This window comes from Camarhynchus parvulus, chromosome 3, assembly GCF_901933205.1.
Source record: "Camarhynchus parvulus chromosome 3, STF_HiC, whole genome shotgun sequence".
NCBI lineage: Eukaryota > Metazoa > Chordata > Aves > Passeriformes > Thraupidae > Camarhynchus > Camarhynchus parvulus.
Window position 1 is genome coordinate 37,749,443 of NC_044573.1, and position 15,969 is coordinate 37,765,411.

Sequence of the window (15,969 nt, forward strand, 5' to 3'; positions counted from 1 at the left end):
ATGAAGAATGAAAACATTGATTCCACTTCTAAGTGCTCACTTAGTTAGAAAAAATGATTGTCCCCCTCTCTTATTTGATGTTCAAAAAGTCATGATTTTCTGAGCTTGGCCTTGTATGAGAAGATACAATATTTGAATTTTCTTATCAGCAAAATGACAAAGATCAAGGACTGAATCTTGGCTTGTTGAAGTCAATGGAGTTTTAGCATTGATATTCAATTGAGGCAATTTTCTTCCCCAGGCACATTGTGAATCAAGATTAAGGCATTGATGCTCTGATTTAATTTTTTTTTAGTCATCTGCAGTTCAGGAAATATATTTATCAATCTGGGACTTTAACCAAAAGGAAGAGATTTATAAGCAACTAAATTATGTTCTTTCAAGATTTACAAAATGAGTAAACTAGCAAACTCAGTATTTATCCATGAATAACTTTAGCTAGAAAAAAGGATGAAACAGAAAAACAGAACTGACATATTTAAAGGATTTGTCCACAAATTTTTTTAAACACTAGGGAGAACTTGCTTTAACAGCAATAATAGTTTTTGGAGTTATATATATGGGTTTCTTTCTGAAAAAGCTGACTCCTACAGCAGACATATATAAAAGAAATAAAAATAACTTTTTATTTCTTTACCTTTTAATCTTTATATTCCTTTTTGGTTTGAATCATCAGTCTATCCTTCAAAATTTTTTGATATCATCAATAGTGGAGAAGAATGAAAATATGGATCTTGAATATTATGTTCATTCTTAAGAGCATATTTTTTTCAAATATGTTGTATTGCATGACTATTTTTCAGTCCTAGGCTCTTCGCAGATACCATTTACTTTGAAAAAGCCTCTAATCCTTTCTTCTCTCATTTCCTCTCTCTTACTGTTTTGACTTCAGAGAGGGAAAGAGGTTTCTTCTTTCACATTTTCCTTGACTGACCCATGAAAATGATGTATGATAGAAGCTTTAAAAAGAAATATGTCTGTTAGTGCCTTTGAAAATTAGTCTCTTTGTTCTTATGGCTGATGTTTTTGTTGCATAGCCATGATCTGTTATGTGTGTTTATTTTGAAGATTCAGTTACCTTCCCTTATTCTACTGCAATTCTCAAAGTCTGGAGTAGAAGAGCCAAACTTGAGGAGTGGGCCCATGAAAACCTCAGGAAGTTCAATAAATCCAAGTGCAAGATGTTGCAGCTGGGTCAGGGTAATCCCAGAAATAAATGTGGACTGGGAGAAGAACCCATTGAGAACATCCCTGCAGAGAAGGGACTGGGTGTTCTGGTGGGTGAAAAGCTGAACATCAGCCAACAGTGTATGCTCACAGACCAGATGGCCGACTGCATCCCAGGCTAGATCAAAAGCAGCGTGGTCAGCAGGCTGAGGGAGGTGATTCTCCCCCACTACTCTGCCCTTGTGATACCTCACCAGGAGTGCCACATCCAGCTCTGAGGTGCTTGGCACAAGAAAAATGTTAGAGTGGGTCCAGAGGAGTGTGACAAAGGTGTTCTGAGGGCTGGCGTACCTCTCCTAGGAAGGCAAGCTGAGAGAGCTGAGGTTGTTCAGCCTGGAGAAGAGAAGGCAGCAGGGAGACCTCATTTTGGCCTTCCAGTAAGACAGCTTATAAAAGAGAGGGGAAGAGACATTTTATATGGGCAGACAGTGATAGGACAAGGGGTAACAGTTTTAAACTAGAAGATGAGAGATCTGTCCTCCTCTAGAAAGGAGATCCACCATTACCTGTAAATTTCTAAATATGAACAAATAGGCTAAGGAGAGTAGGCAAATTCACATCTGACTGAGTGTGTACAAATTGAAGTCTTCCTGGATGCAGTTATCAAAACAGTTTTTGACTCACCACAAAGACTGTCTTGCTTACAGGAAATTGTATGAATCCATGTTATAGATCTGGATTTGTGCTTTTGAGTCATCTTCAAATCACCATCAGCTGATATTTTGCAAAGGAGGTTACCACGTCATATTTACTTACAATCAATTTAATTTTAGTAGAACCAATACATTTCAATGAAACTGCTTTTACTGCATTTGATAACCATCTGTCTTGAGAGGCATCTAGTCTGTTGGCCTTAAGAAATCCCTTGATATCAGTAGGATTCAAGACCAATAAAGAGCCAACACCTGAAATTCACAGCCACTGATATGGAACAATTTTGCTACCTATTGGTAGGAACTGGTACCTTTCAACCTTGATAGGCTACACCCGTAGGTCATAGAATCCTAGAACATAGAATCACAGAATGTTAAGGATTGGAGGGGAGCTTAAAGATCAAATAGTCCCATCCCCTTTGCCCTTGGGCAGGGATGCTTCCCACTTGCCCAGGTTGCTCAAGGCATTGATATCTTCTCATCTCAGTAGCATTTATTTCCTTCAGTCTAAGAGTTATTCTTTTTCTTATTGGTACAAATCAAGACCTAAAGATAACAAGACCTTCCAATATTTGTAGGGTTCAGTATCTACTGATTCTACAGAATTTTAGTGATTGCCTTGTAATGTACTAGAATTAAAAGTAATACTGTATGCTCCCCAACTAAATAGTGCTGCAAATTGCTATTTCCCCAGAACTGAAAGGCTTAATAAGAAATTGTGAAAATAATGAAAGTTACTCTTAGACTAAGAAAATTGCAGAATATATTCCAGTTAACAATTTTTTAATGAAAAATGATTATCTAAGTGCACATGAATTTCCTGTTAAGTATCAGTATAATTGTTAAAAATCATATAACACGTAAGATTAATTATAATGTAATTAGCCACTGATCACTCCACTTCTTTCCATCAATTTTGCATGTGTATAGGTAGAACAACTAAAAAGTTATAAAAGAGTTCATGTTGATTTGCTCAGCTCTGATTCAAAGTAGAGCCAAATCCCAGATGGGCAAAAAAATTAAAACTGCTCTATGGCAAAATAAAAAATAAATGTATTAACTTCCTTTTTTTTGCCCTACTTTTTCTGAAAGCCTGTAAATTAACTGCTACTTACAGTTCTCATACAGAGAAAGCATTTGTTATCCACTTAGCTGTGCTACTCATCTCTGCTAGGGAAAATATCAATGTTAGTGCACTTCCACTAAAAAGCACTCAAGATTTTTTTCCAAAAAACCAACAACTAAATCAGAAACAATTTCGCTTTGATCTAAAATCCAGCACTTGTATAGAAAAGAAATCTAACTTGAAGGTTACTAATGCATTTTCTATGTCACTTCTATTTGTATAGAAATAAAGTCACTTCATAGCAAATGCACTTATTACTTTCTCCCGTAGCTGAGTCCTTTTCACGAGGACCTTAATTTCTTGCTATTGTTAAGGTTTGCATTTGCTGGGCTTTATTGACAATGTTTCAGTGAAATAATAAAGAAATAGCTCAACCTAACACACTAGTTGTTTTGTAGGCAGTGATATTGTTCTTTTATACATCATTAGAACTTTTTACTGAGATCCTGAAAAAAAACCCTAGAAAGTCATACATACCTAGATATACAGGACAGTGAGAGAACTGAGTCCTGAAAAGCTGGGATCTTCCACAACTGCAGGACTTTGTAGGGGCTCAGCTCTTTCAGGCTTCAGTCAGCTCCCAAGCCACATCTTAGTGCGCACATATATTATTCACTAAAATAATTGTTTTGTTTCCAAATGAATACTGAGTTTTGGAAGTATTTTCTTTTTGTCTCTTTTTAAAGAACTGCAAAACTGCATATGATTGAAGAGAAAGGGCTGAAATGATTTCTTAGGACTTTCAGAGTCCTAAATATTGACCTGGGTTTTTACTAGGATGTACTTCACCATTTTTGTTTATTTCACTGTACATATTTATCCTTTTAATTAAATTATGTGCTTGATAAAAATTATCAGCTTGAAGGTTTTGGCCTCTTATATGTTACAAGAAATGTAATATCCTTCTCATTTTCCCCTCTGCTTGCATGCTGACTGGGAGAGTCTGTGTGTAGTGACCCCAATTTACAGACTGTGAAAGCATGCTTTGCTCCTGGGTCTCAGCTGTGGCACCTTCCCTGGGATGTGCCAGCAGTGCCAGGCACTGCATTCACTCACACAGGCTGTACAGAGGTTTTCAGGGGCCTTCCATGAATGTGATGAGACATCAGATATCAGCCTGAAGTCACCATGGACTCAGCAGTTCAGATCAAGATAAGATCTGTAGTCATCTGTCATCCCCTCAGAAAACCTTTTCCTCAGGACCCCTTTTATGTTGAGGTACCATGGAGGGAATGTGCATGCCAGTAGTTAACTATGTTTCCCAGGAAAGAACTTCTTCTCTGTGGTTATAACAGGATCATCAGGGCTGGTCTCTGCAAGCTCAGCTAACAGATCTGCCTCCATGCTTAAACAAAGTGAAGTTTGCTTTTTCCCCGCCTCATTCACCAGTGCCCTCTGTGAATTGCACATCGTCCTTATTCACAGTTTGTACAAACAGTATCAAGCACATATGTATCACTTTGAATTATGAGGGGCCTGCTCCTGTGAGGATGTTACCTGTTACCTATTCCTCTGAACTATCCTGTATTACTCATCTTGTCACTTGCTAATTTTGACTCACAGAGCTCTCCAAGAGTATGGGTAGGTCAGGTTGTATGCATATTCTTTATTTTATTTGAACTACTAAAACATGATCTGTTTTCTCTCTCTGGATGCATTACATGGCAAAGCATAAACAAATCATAAGTAATAAATTGAGTATGGTGTATGAATGCCCTCTGTGAGGTTTTCCCACAATGTCAAGGACACCTCTCCATTTTCCTGATGCATTTACAGTTGTTTTATATCTACTTGTTAAGAGCTGTGGCAAAGTCTGTACAGCAGAAAGGTATACACTCTAGCACTCAGACATGACTAAAGAAGAAACTGTTGGCTTCAATGACCTGTTACTGAATGGGCATGTCTAGCAAGTCCTGTTTTACAGGTCATAAATAATGCACATCCCTCAGGCGCACATTCTCTGCCATTTCAGAGTGAGGTACACATGTATGTAATACAGAGCATGTTGTGAAAATACAGTCTCTAGCTGACAGAAATGGGTGGCTGTGTTGTGGTCAACATCAGAAGTCCAATCTAGAGTCCTTCTATCTCAGCATGTATACAGACACCCCTCAGTCTAAGCCTGTTGGGTTTTTTTCCCCAGTGGTACAGATGCATCCAAATGAATACATCATAAGTCGTAACAATGCACATGGGACAAACTTTCTAACAGACAAGTTGCTTTCTGGAGCTGTAGCAGGTCACACACATCCCAATTCCTTCCATTGGCATGGAAGCTCCGCAGGCCACAGTCCTCAAGAAAGAGGAACGATTCCTCGAGCTCATCCTTTAGGATCTCCCAGCAAGAAAGCCCGTGGGTAATGACTGATTTCCTTGCCTTCAGCCTGCTTACAAGGGAGTGCTTATCTCCTCACCAGAGCTAACACTGAAGGATCCACATAGTCATATGAGCTTTGTTTGTTGTTCCAATGAGAATTGTGAAGCCTTACTGTGGCAGATATCACTGTGAATTATGGTTACTTAACTGGCACACCAGAGAATCAGCTGCTGTCCTCTTTAGAGCCTGGGAACCAGCCACTGTTAGGTGCCATGCAAACACCTCAGGAAAAAAAAGTCCCTGCAACAACTACCTCATTCAGTGGGCACAAGTCATGTTATGCCTATAAGCTGAAGGCTACAACAACAGTTTTCAACTTTTAGTGCTCCAAAATTTTTATTGCTAGTTAAATAAAAGCAAACTGGAGCTTTCATCGCAATGAACCTATAATTTTGTGGGACCCAGTGGCTACATTTTTCACATGGTTGTGGGAAGGGAATGAAATCTCCAGACAGCACTTATTATCCATTCTCCTAGGCATTCACTCCATATTCTGATAAAGATCAGCCTTGGGCTTTCTGGTTATTGATCTCAGCCAAAAGGCAGATCTTTCAGATCCAGCAAGTGTTTCTGCTAATATATTTTCCTTCTAATATTAATACTCTTTCTAATTTCAACCTCAAGAAGCAGTCATAAATTTCAATCTGTGGCTTTAGCTTGTAAAAGCAGAATGGACTGTATGAATATGTGTTGGACAGCTTGTCACAGACTGCTGCAAAATCCAATTATTTCTGGGGTTATTATACCTTCTTTCACTACATCTATTCTAATTGAGGGGAGGGGGAGGGAAAAAAGGTTGAATGTCCACCTCAGTGTTAGAAAAACACTAAATCTCAAATAATTAGCTGAGATGCAATCAAGCTTACCTATAGTATCTAATGAAATGCACTGTGTAGTTTGAGCTTGTTATCTAAACTGATAGGCAGAAAATACCAATGTATCCATCCGGAAGTCAGTAACTACGAAAGTTACTTTAAATACAGTTTTGTGTCTTAATTGCCTTGATTGGGCCAAGCTCTGGCTTCTTCATTGGGTGGGACTGTTACAGACTTGTGATTCTTCTGGTGGGCTATTTCCTCATAGACATCAGAGCCCCGAGTGTTGGCTCACCCCACAGAGACCTGCCAGGAGAAATGGGTCTGTACCCTGCAAAGGGAAGGTGCAGCCTTGCACTCAGGGTGGGACAGAGATGGTGTTGGCTCGAGACCAGGACACCAAACCAAGATATCAATCCTGGTTTTCCTCAGGCACAGTGCAGCCATGTGGTCTCTTCCTCAGGTTCCTGTCCAGATACATGGAGTTTTACTCCATCTGAAGTCCTAAGCAAATCAATTGAGAGTACATAAAGGCAGGATAGAAGAAAAAAAAAAAAAACATTGAGCCTGCTTTTCAGCAAGTCTGATACAAAAAAAAAAAAAGACAAGCTTTTGTTTCTTTTTAACTTACAACATTCTGAATTAATTCCTAAATATATGGAGGAAGATGTTGCAGTCCATACAGAGAGATTTAAGGAGCAAATCACACTTTGGTATACACAGTTTATTATGTGCACTGGTATTGTAAAATCTCAGTTAATAACTGTGAATTATTTGCTTATTGTGGATCCTTGGAATTTATGGGACAAAGATCAGGTTTAAACAAATCTTTTTGATCTTTTAATGGGTTTTGTAAAGGTAAGAAAATTCCATCTGTACTTCTACATATTTAAAAATTATTAGAATTGGGGTTTTTTTAAGCTGTTGATGTAGAAGCAAGAAAGAAATTTCATTTGCATAAGCTACAGAGCAAGTATCAATCCCAGCATTAAATGTTGTTACACGGCTCTGTGAATTATAACAACCCTTTGTTTCATTATAGAACTGACATCAGTTTTTCTAGATGATACTAACAGAAATGTTTTGGAAGCAGTTAGTGTTAAACAAATGGTCTGGCTCTTGGGTGATATTAGCTAATCAGATATAAATGAGGGCTTGAAAAATAGGATAAAAACAACTTAATTTGTAGACTGGATATAAGTCAAATGGCTTTTGCTTGCCCTTTAGAGTCTGGAGGAGTTTTCTCAGAAACCACCTACCTAGAATAAGAAAGAATACAGTGACGTTTGTCTGGATCTGATGATAGTCACTTGAATTTGTATGCACCATATTCAATTTTTTTTTTATTGTGTAGTTAAAGTTTACAGTCTTGAAGCAACTTAAAGGCTGGAGCTAGCTTCTGACAATGGGCTACCAAGTCAGCTCGAGGCCATGCAGGCAGTCTTGAATTAGCCGCCTCAAAATTGAAGGGCCAAGACCAAACCAGGCCTGTACAATTTTTGGTGTGGAATGGAGGTGGCAGTGGGCAGAAACTGAAAGACAGGAGGCTGTTTCTGAACATCAGGGAACCCTTTATTTAACTGCAAATGTGACCAAACACTGGAATATGTTATCCAGGGAGGAAGTGGAATCTCCCTCCTTGGAGATACCCAAAAGCCCTTTGGACACGATCCTCAGTAACTTGCTCTATGTCACCCTACTTGAGCAAGAAGGTCGGACCAGATGACTTCCAGAGGTCATTTCCAACCTCAGCAAGTCTGTGATTCCATGAAGAGGGTAAAGACTGGGAAAGAGCCTGCCTCATTTTATATTGCCTGAGAGCCAGTGATACAAAATGATGTATCTTGGCATAATCCATAGTTCAACCTCTCCCTCTGCATGCAAAACTAACCCAGATATCAACAGGTCTGAAGCACGAGCCTTTGGCAGAAGCAAAATTTACTGGCAAAATCAACATCCCAGCAATCTTCTACCCTAAGCAGTGGCCTGATGCGCTCATGGCTCAAGACAGTACAGTCTACACCTTATTTAGGTTGTGTTCTTGCACATCCAAATGCTGTTTCTTCTTGAGCGTATGCCTTTTCATAGCCCACTCAAGCTCTCCTCCAACTGCACATTTTTTAGTAGCTTTAGTGTGTCCTGTCTAAAAGATCTCTGCAATCCATTACTGGATAATTTTTTTTATAGCAGAAGCAGAACCAGAAACATATTCCTATGAGTGACAGTTTTTAAAAACTAGAGTAACTACAGCGACTGCTTATCCTGACAAGCTTCAAAGGGCTACTAAAGCTTTTCTATAACCTGTAATTGGTGTCATACTTTCCACAAGCTAATTATACTGTATCTGTGAAAACTGATTTAGTGGTTTACACTTGGTGAGCGTAACACTTGGACTTGATGATCTTAAAGATCCCTTCCAACGTAAAAAACTTCTGATTCTATGATTTTGTAGTAGATAACAAGTTCCCTTCATGCTGAATCTATGCACACTGCAACAACCCCAGTCACAGCACATAGTGCTGCAACCAACAGAATTTGTTGCTGACATTTTGTTGTGCAATGCAAGAAATTGATAAAAAAATGATCATTGGGCATATGTGACCTAAAATTGAGCTTATACTTCAGAATTTTTTCCCCATATTAATTTATAATTCTAAGGAGAGAAAGAGTATAATCTATGGAAAGATGCCAAATTGCCCAGTAGATTGTTAGTAATTAAATGGTAACACTAACCCAATTTCTTTGTTCCTTAGACCCTGAGCAAGTTTAGTTTAGATTCCTGACAGCTATTTTTGTCTGATGATAACAGATATGATAAGAAATGTCCTTAAGCTGGTCACATAAAAAGACTTCGTATCTATGCACTTCATCAGCTTGGGACCCTCCACACATCTAACTCAGATACATTTTCACATTGCACTCAGCATGCCTTTCATGCAGCAAAAAGCTTTGAGCGCATCTCAGAGGTAGGAAAAGGGCTAGAAAAATATTGTTGTTCTTGCACTGTCCTTTGGTTCCCAATTTCACTCATGCCTCTCCAGTTTGCTTCCACAGCAAACAGTATCACAGTTTCACAGTGATCTCCCATGAAAGCTCTCACATGGTTACACTTTATAAATCCTGCCCTCAGCTATTGAAGATGCTGGATATTTACCTGGGTTCAAAGAGAGACAGGCAAATAAGCATCTTCTCTAAATTCATACAAACCATGGACACATTAGGAAGTCTACATGAACTATAACTACCGGTAGGTGAAAAAGTAACTGAGGAAGAAAATTTAGATATGGATGTCCTACTCTTCTGCTCTTCCCCAAGCATCTGCTATTGGCTATGTCAGAGTGGTAGCTTAGCTGGCTCTTTGGACTGACCCACTATGTCTGTGTTCATGCTAAAGAGCTTCATTTATTCAAGATATTCCTTACTCATGCACTTTGAATTGTTCCCTGGTGAATATGTAGAGGACCTCAGTGCCTGTATTAGATGACTCAAGTTTGGAAGTAAGCTTCTTCTGCAGGAGCCTTGGGAAATGAAAAGCCATCACAGCAGAGGAACAGATCTGCTCATTTTGGCCTGTCAGCTGGATAAAAGTATAAAGGAAATGATTTATCCTGGCTTTTAATTGGTAGCATGAGCTATTCCTTCCATTTTTAAGTTGTCTCATCCTCCCCTCTTTGGACCTGCTGTCAAGGAGTATGAGATAGGCCCTGAGCCCTGGGTCTGTTTCTGTGACTCAAAGCTGCAGAGCCATTACCCATCAGAGCATCACCCAGACCAGGGGCTGTGATGTCCCTTGCCTGTCACCAGTGTGTCAGCTCCCACACCCAGGTCAGGAACAGGTTCCCTCAGTGATGTGAGCTCATAAATGTCATCTCCCTTCCTTGAGGCTACACAACAACGAGCCAAAGTTTTCCAGCACTGGAAAGTCAGATTTAGATATCTGAATTTGAATGTTTGTGACTCAGTCCTTTACAGGAGCTTTCTGTAAGCAAATTATTTAAATATTTATTTAAAAGTTAACATCTGAAGACAATGAATAGGAAAAATTTAACCAAGATGACTTAGATGACATTATTCTGGGAATAAAATTCTGCTCAATTGTGATTTGTGTGTTTAAATAGAACGACCTTTAAATCATGGTTAACCTGATATAAATTATATTGTCTATCCACAAAACACCACTAAATGTCGAGGCAGGCTCCAAACATCCCTGATGTAGTTTCAGCTATGGATTGCTATTTTTTCCCTTAAGTAAAGGTTTATTTTTTAAATTTGCTTTTCCTTTGATTGTTTTTACCTACAGAGATTATATTTTCATGTCCTTTTCTGAATAAAGTGGGGGGAAAAAGGCCCAAATTCTCATATTGGTAGCTGGAATTTCTTGTGGGAAGGAAAAATAAAAAAGAAAAAGGTAGAGAGATTTCTCATGAGCATAGAAAAGGGTAAAACATTAATGGAAATCTGACAGTACAGTTCTCTGAAATTGAAAACTTCATTTTCTAATGCTAGTGTAAGTTCTCTGTGGGAGTGAGGGGTTTGCTTTTGCACTACAAAAAATATTCCCAAGTAGTCCCAAGGGAGGGAGGGAAGAAGGGAGGGAGGAAGTGAGCAAGGGAGGAAGGGAAAAAGGGAGGAAGGGAGGAGGGAAGGGAGGAAGGGTGGAAGGGAGGAAGAAAGGGTGGAAGGAAGGAAGGGTGGAAGGGAGGGAGGGAGGGTGGAAGGGAGGAAGAAAGGGTGGAAGGAAGGAAGGGTGGAAGGGAGGGAGGGAGGGTGGAAGGAAGGGAGAGAGGGTGGAAGAGAGGGTGGAAGGAAGGAAGGAAGGAAGGAAGGAAGGAAGGAAGGAAGGAAGGAAGGAAGGAAGGAAGGAAGGAAGGAAGGAAGGAAGGAAGGAAGGAAGGAAGGAAGGAAGGAAGGAAGGAAGGAAGGAAGGAAGGAAGGAAGGAAGGAAGGAAGGAAGGAAGGAAAACATTTCTGTTTCTAATTTAGATATGTGAAGAGCAAAGGACAAACTAGTTCCTGGTCTGGACAGATCACAACATAGGAAGACAGGAAGAAAGGAGAAAACAGCTTTTCAGCTCTCCTGGAAACAGCTATGATCAGGCTGCAGCATGAGACATGGAGACTTTTTCTTCTCTCTCTCTTTCACTGGACACATCAAGCAAACCAGCTGCCTGGAGAGAAAGATAACATGTGTCACCTCAATAAATGCTGAGCCTTATACCCATACTTATTTAGTTTATTCAGTTACATAGAGTAATGCTTATTGTTAAGTCATCTGCAGTGTATTTAGGCACAGCCACAGCTCTGCACACCTTTAGCTCTCATGCTATCTCTGTATAAGCTGGAAAATAAGAATAATGAGTTATTTTAATATATTTAAAAGGAAGAGGAAGATGAAGATGAAGGTGTCTGTTTCTGTGGCTTCTTGGAGACAGCCCTGCCACAACCTTGACTCTGCAGGGGGGACAATGGCTTGATTTCAGCACAGAGTGGGTGATTCCTGCTGAGAATACTGCTGTGGCCAGTCCAGCAATAAATGCCACTGAGGTCAGCAAGCAGGCATGAGGTGGTAATCACTTTCAGTTGCCACTGGCCTGCCTGGATCCTAGCCAGAGACCTAGAAATTGAAATTTTTGCAGGCTGCTAGCAGTCCCTTTAGCTGCCATTTACTTAACATATTTCAAGCTGTGGAACAACAGAAGATGAAAAAATCAAAGCCAAGCAGATGTTGCAGAGATGATAAAGAAAGAGCAATGGGAGCAAGAGCAATGGAAAATTCGGTTGGCAGGTAAATGATGTGGAGAGATATAGATGTAGAAAGGAGTAATTTCAGATGTTTGTCAGTCACTGTTTTTGGTTGTGCAGCCATCCCACATAATTTTAATAGCAAAAGATCATGAGCAGTGTTTGGTTGTCAAATATATAGCACTTTTTTTTTAATGCAGCTGATTTTCTGATTCCCAAAGCAAAAGACTTTTTTTTGGTTGGCAATTAGTAGTGCTGTGGTGAGTCACTGCTCTACTGGTGCTTCACTGGCTCTCTTTCTTCCATAAATGCTTCTAAGAATAACTGCTATAGAAATAACTTTCATCCAGGGGAATAGCCCAAAATAGCAAACTCTATCCCTAAAAGTTATCAGACTGATTAGTCATTAGCAGAATATTAGACTGGAAAGAATAAAAGCCTGAAAGTAGATAACAAATGTGTTTCTTATCAGTTTATTTTTCACTATGATTTATGCTTTAAAAATGCAACAATTCCATTAAGTTCATGCTTCCATAGAAAGGAAGTAGAAGGAGACTAATTTCCTTAAAATCATTTAACACCTTGCTAAAATCACATGTTGGCAACATCGTGCTTACAAGAAAATAATTCTGTCAGAAAGAAAAGGCTTACGTTTCATTATGCCCTAACCCTGCTGGGTTTTTTTGCTTTTGTTTTTTGGAGTTTTTTGTTTGTTTGTTTGTTTGTTTGGGGTTTTTTTTTTGAAAAGCAGTACACAGACCAGTACATGTATCTTCTCTGTGCTGAATTTTACAGACAGCTATAGTGCTTTAATAGCTCATGTCACTCCAGTGACACCAGCAGAACTGGCAGAAAAATTTTGCCTGAAAATCTCAACACACGAGCCCCTTTTCAGTATAGTATCAATGAAAGGAGGACAGAAAGTGCTTTGTGCAGCTGAGAGAACAGTGCCCAATGGACTAAACTTCTGAACTCAGCTGATCTAGACGTAGTTTTACACAGTCCTGTGCAGCTCAGTGGAATAGTCAGTCTCTTTAGATTCTGTGCTTTAGATATCAGAGTTGATTTGCTATGGTGATGTTTGGCAACTGGCTAATCTCCAGGGATTTAAACCCAATGACATTTTATGTGACATTTTTGCTACTTTATGTAGCCCCTTTGGAAGGCTTGAAGGCATATAATAGGCATAGATTATTTATTTAGTCAACCAATAACTTCAGAGTTGTCTCCTCTTCCTCTGGGCTCCCACAACTAAGAAGCCCAGGTTATGCCCTCATGTGCACTGGGGTGTCAGTTCACTTTTTTGTGAGTTCAAGTCTCCCTTCTTTTACAAATAGCTTCTCAAATCCAGACATGGTATAGAAATAGCCCCATCCTTATATTGAAAAAAGCACCAAGCTGTGTAGGTTATAAAAAGTAACTGAGCCAAAGCAGCCAATGCCATGAGAAAAGCCTCCTAGACCAGAGGAGATAGAGAAGGGGCAAGTGAATAAACGTGGGCAAATGCACAATGAAGGATGGGGAGTGGCCCGTGCCATTTTCCCTGCCACCTATGATGTACAAAATGTATGTTATATTCCCAGGGACTGGGCAGGGAGGAAATCACAGCAAAGAGAAAGATACAATTCTGAGCTATCTTTCTGTCTCAGTCTCTTCTCTGAACACACTCTGTACTGTTGACCCGCTTAGGATGGCTGAGGGTGTCAGCACAAGTTGTCATGAATTGCTCAGTTCACCATCCTGCGGCTTGCTGTCCCCTCAGGCACGCTTCAGACATAGGCTGGCACCATCCCAGGCAAGCTGAAAGCTGAGTTTAATTTCTAACATAATGATTTATTCATTGTAGTATTGGACAGTGGTACAGACTGACAAGCCTGAAGTTTATACCTTGTGGTGTTTTTGAAGGCAGGTTTACAGCTCTGTGCTCCTTCAGCTTGGCAGCCTTGCTCTCACTGGCTTATATGCTCAGCTGATGATTGCATCAGTTTGGTGCTTTGCCTCTTGATTCCTAAATCACAGTGCCTGCTACTGTGGCAAGTTCTGATATGGTGTCTCCTTACAGACCAAACGTGATGCTGTCCTCACAGTTTCTTCTGTGTAAGTTCCTGATACAGGAGTGCATGCAATTTTGAAAATTAGAGACTAGTAGGATTGTGGTTAGTGGGTGATGATTCCCTCCAGAAAACTGAAGGACTGGTCATGGCAAGGGCACATAAGAGCAGCAGATATGCTGTGATGCTAAAAAAAAATTATGATGGGACAAATAACATTTGTTTGAGGTGCCAGTGGCATCTATCCCAATTAGGATATATTGGGTTATATCTAGGGAGTGAAGGGAAGTACAGTCAAGGTCATTCATTCCATCAGATTTTGTGTACTGGCTGTATAAAGTAGATTTAATAGGACCATGAAGCGCTGTATCACTGTTACCATTTCATCACAGTTCAACATCTGAAAACTGGAAATTAAGACCTGTCTCTGCATTATCCCTGGGGTCAGCACTGACATATTTATTCTCTTTTAATTAGTCACAGCCAACTCCAGACTGGGTCAAGGGAGGCTGGAAGGGAGAATCTCAGAATGAGCATTTAAATCCTGCCTTACTGCAAGGGGATAAACAGAAGGGTATCTTTGACTCTCTGACCTCCAACACTGTGTGGACTCTCCTAAGCATTAATTCCCACCACAGCATTTGCTGCAAAGGGATACACACACTATTAACTCTCAAAGAGAGAAGGGCAGTTTGAGAGTGACAACAGAATGTGCATGTAATTTTATTTTTGGTTTCAGAAAAGGCAGGCCAGGCCAGGTGTGGATACACTGGCCCTTCCCATTCCCACTATTTTCATGGGAGGTTCCCCTCACACAGATTCGCTGCACTCACAGATTTGTACTGGTACAGAGGTCCTGAGGCTCCTCCCAGGCAGTGGTAGACAGAGGTGTCACACAGCTCTCCCATCTCACCCTGCCCACAGTGAGGACCACAGCACCAACAGGCCATTAAGGGGAGCAGCCTTTGCAGCTGGCACAGCAGGTGCTGAAAAGGCCATTTTGCTTACATTATTGCATTCATTATAAGCTCATCCCCAATAATGATGTCATATGCAGACTCTTCACACTCGTGTGCAGGGGAAAGGACAGGGGAGAACATAAAAGATACTGAAATCCTCTATGAATTTCTGTTAGGTGTGGCAAGGAGGGGACCAAGTGGGAATTTCCCTGTCTCCTTTCCTCTGCATAGATGAAAATTTTTAAGGGGAAAAAAACCAAGACAATCAAGCACTTAAGTGATTTTCAAAGGTAATTAGAACATGGCTTTGGTTTATATCCTCAAAAACCAGCTAGAATAGGAATTTTTTACCAGTTGGAAGAAGATAATGAACTATTGCAGTTGTCTGAAAAGAAATGGCAAAGTTTTAAATTTTTTTTTTATTTTTTTATTGACTGTGTTTCTGTCCATTTTGTGTTTGCTTCCTATAAATATTCTGGCAGGAAAAAATTGCTGTCAAGAAAGTACTTCAGAACAGTCAATATTTAAGATTTTTACTGATAGCAAATTTGGAATTTCAATTTCTTCCAAACACTTTCACAGACATATAATTATTCAATAGTGTCACAGAAATACCATGTGAATAACACATTAAATCCAAACTTGTCTGATTGAGGGTTTTTGGGTTTTTTGTAAACCTACAGAAAGATTCTCACTAACAACCAACAGTTTTTGGAATTATTATCAGAGTAGGTTAAAATAAAAAGGAAGGAATATCCAAGCAGATTTGTGGACAGGAAAGAAATAGACTACATGTTCAAGTTAACTATTTAAATTTTTATTGCTAGAAATTTAGTTACTAAATTTACTGGCAACTATAAATCTATGAAGTATCCATGTCCCAATATGCTATGTATTTTGAAATTATTCTTCCTAGTGTTTATCAGAGAGATTTTTACTTTAAAAGAAATGTTATAAATGAATGCAGGGGAAAAAAAAACCCATAACAATTTTAGTGACAGTACTTTTTCATAATTTTA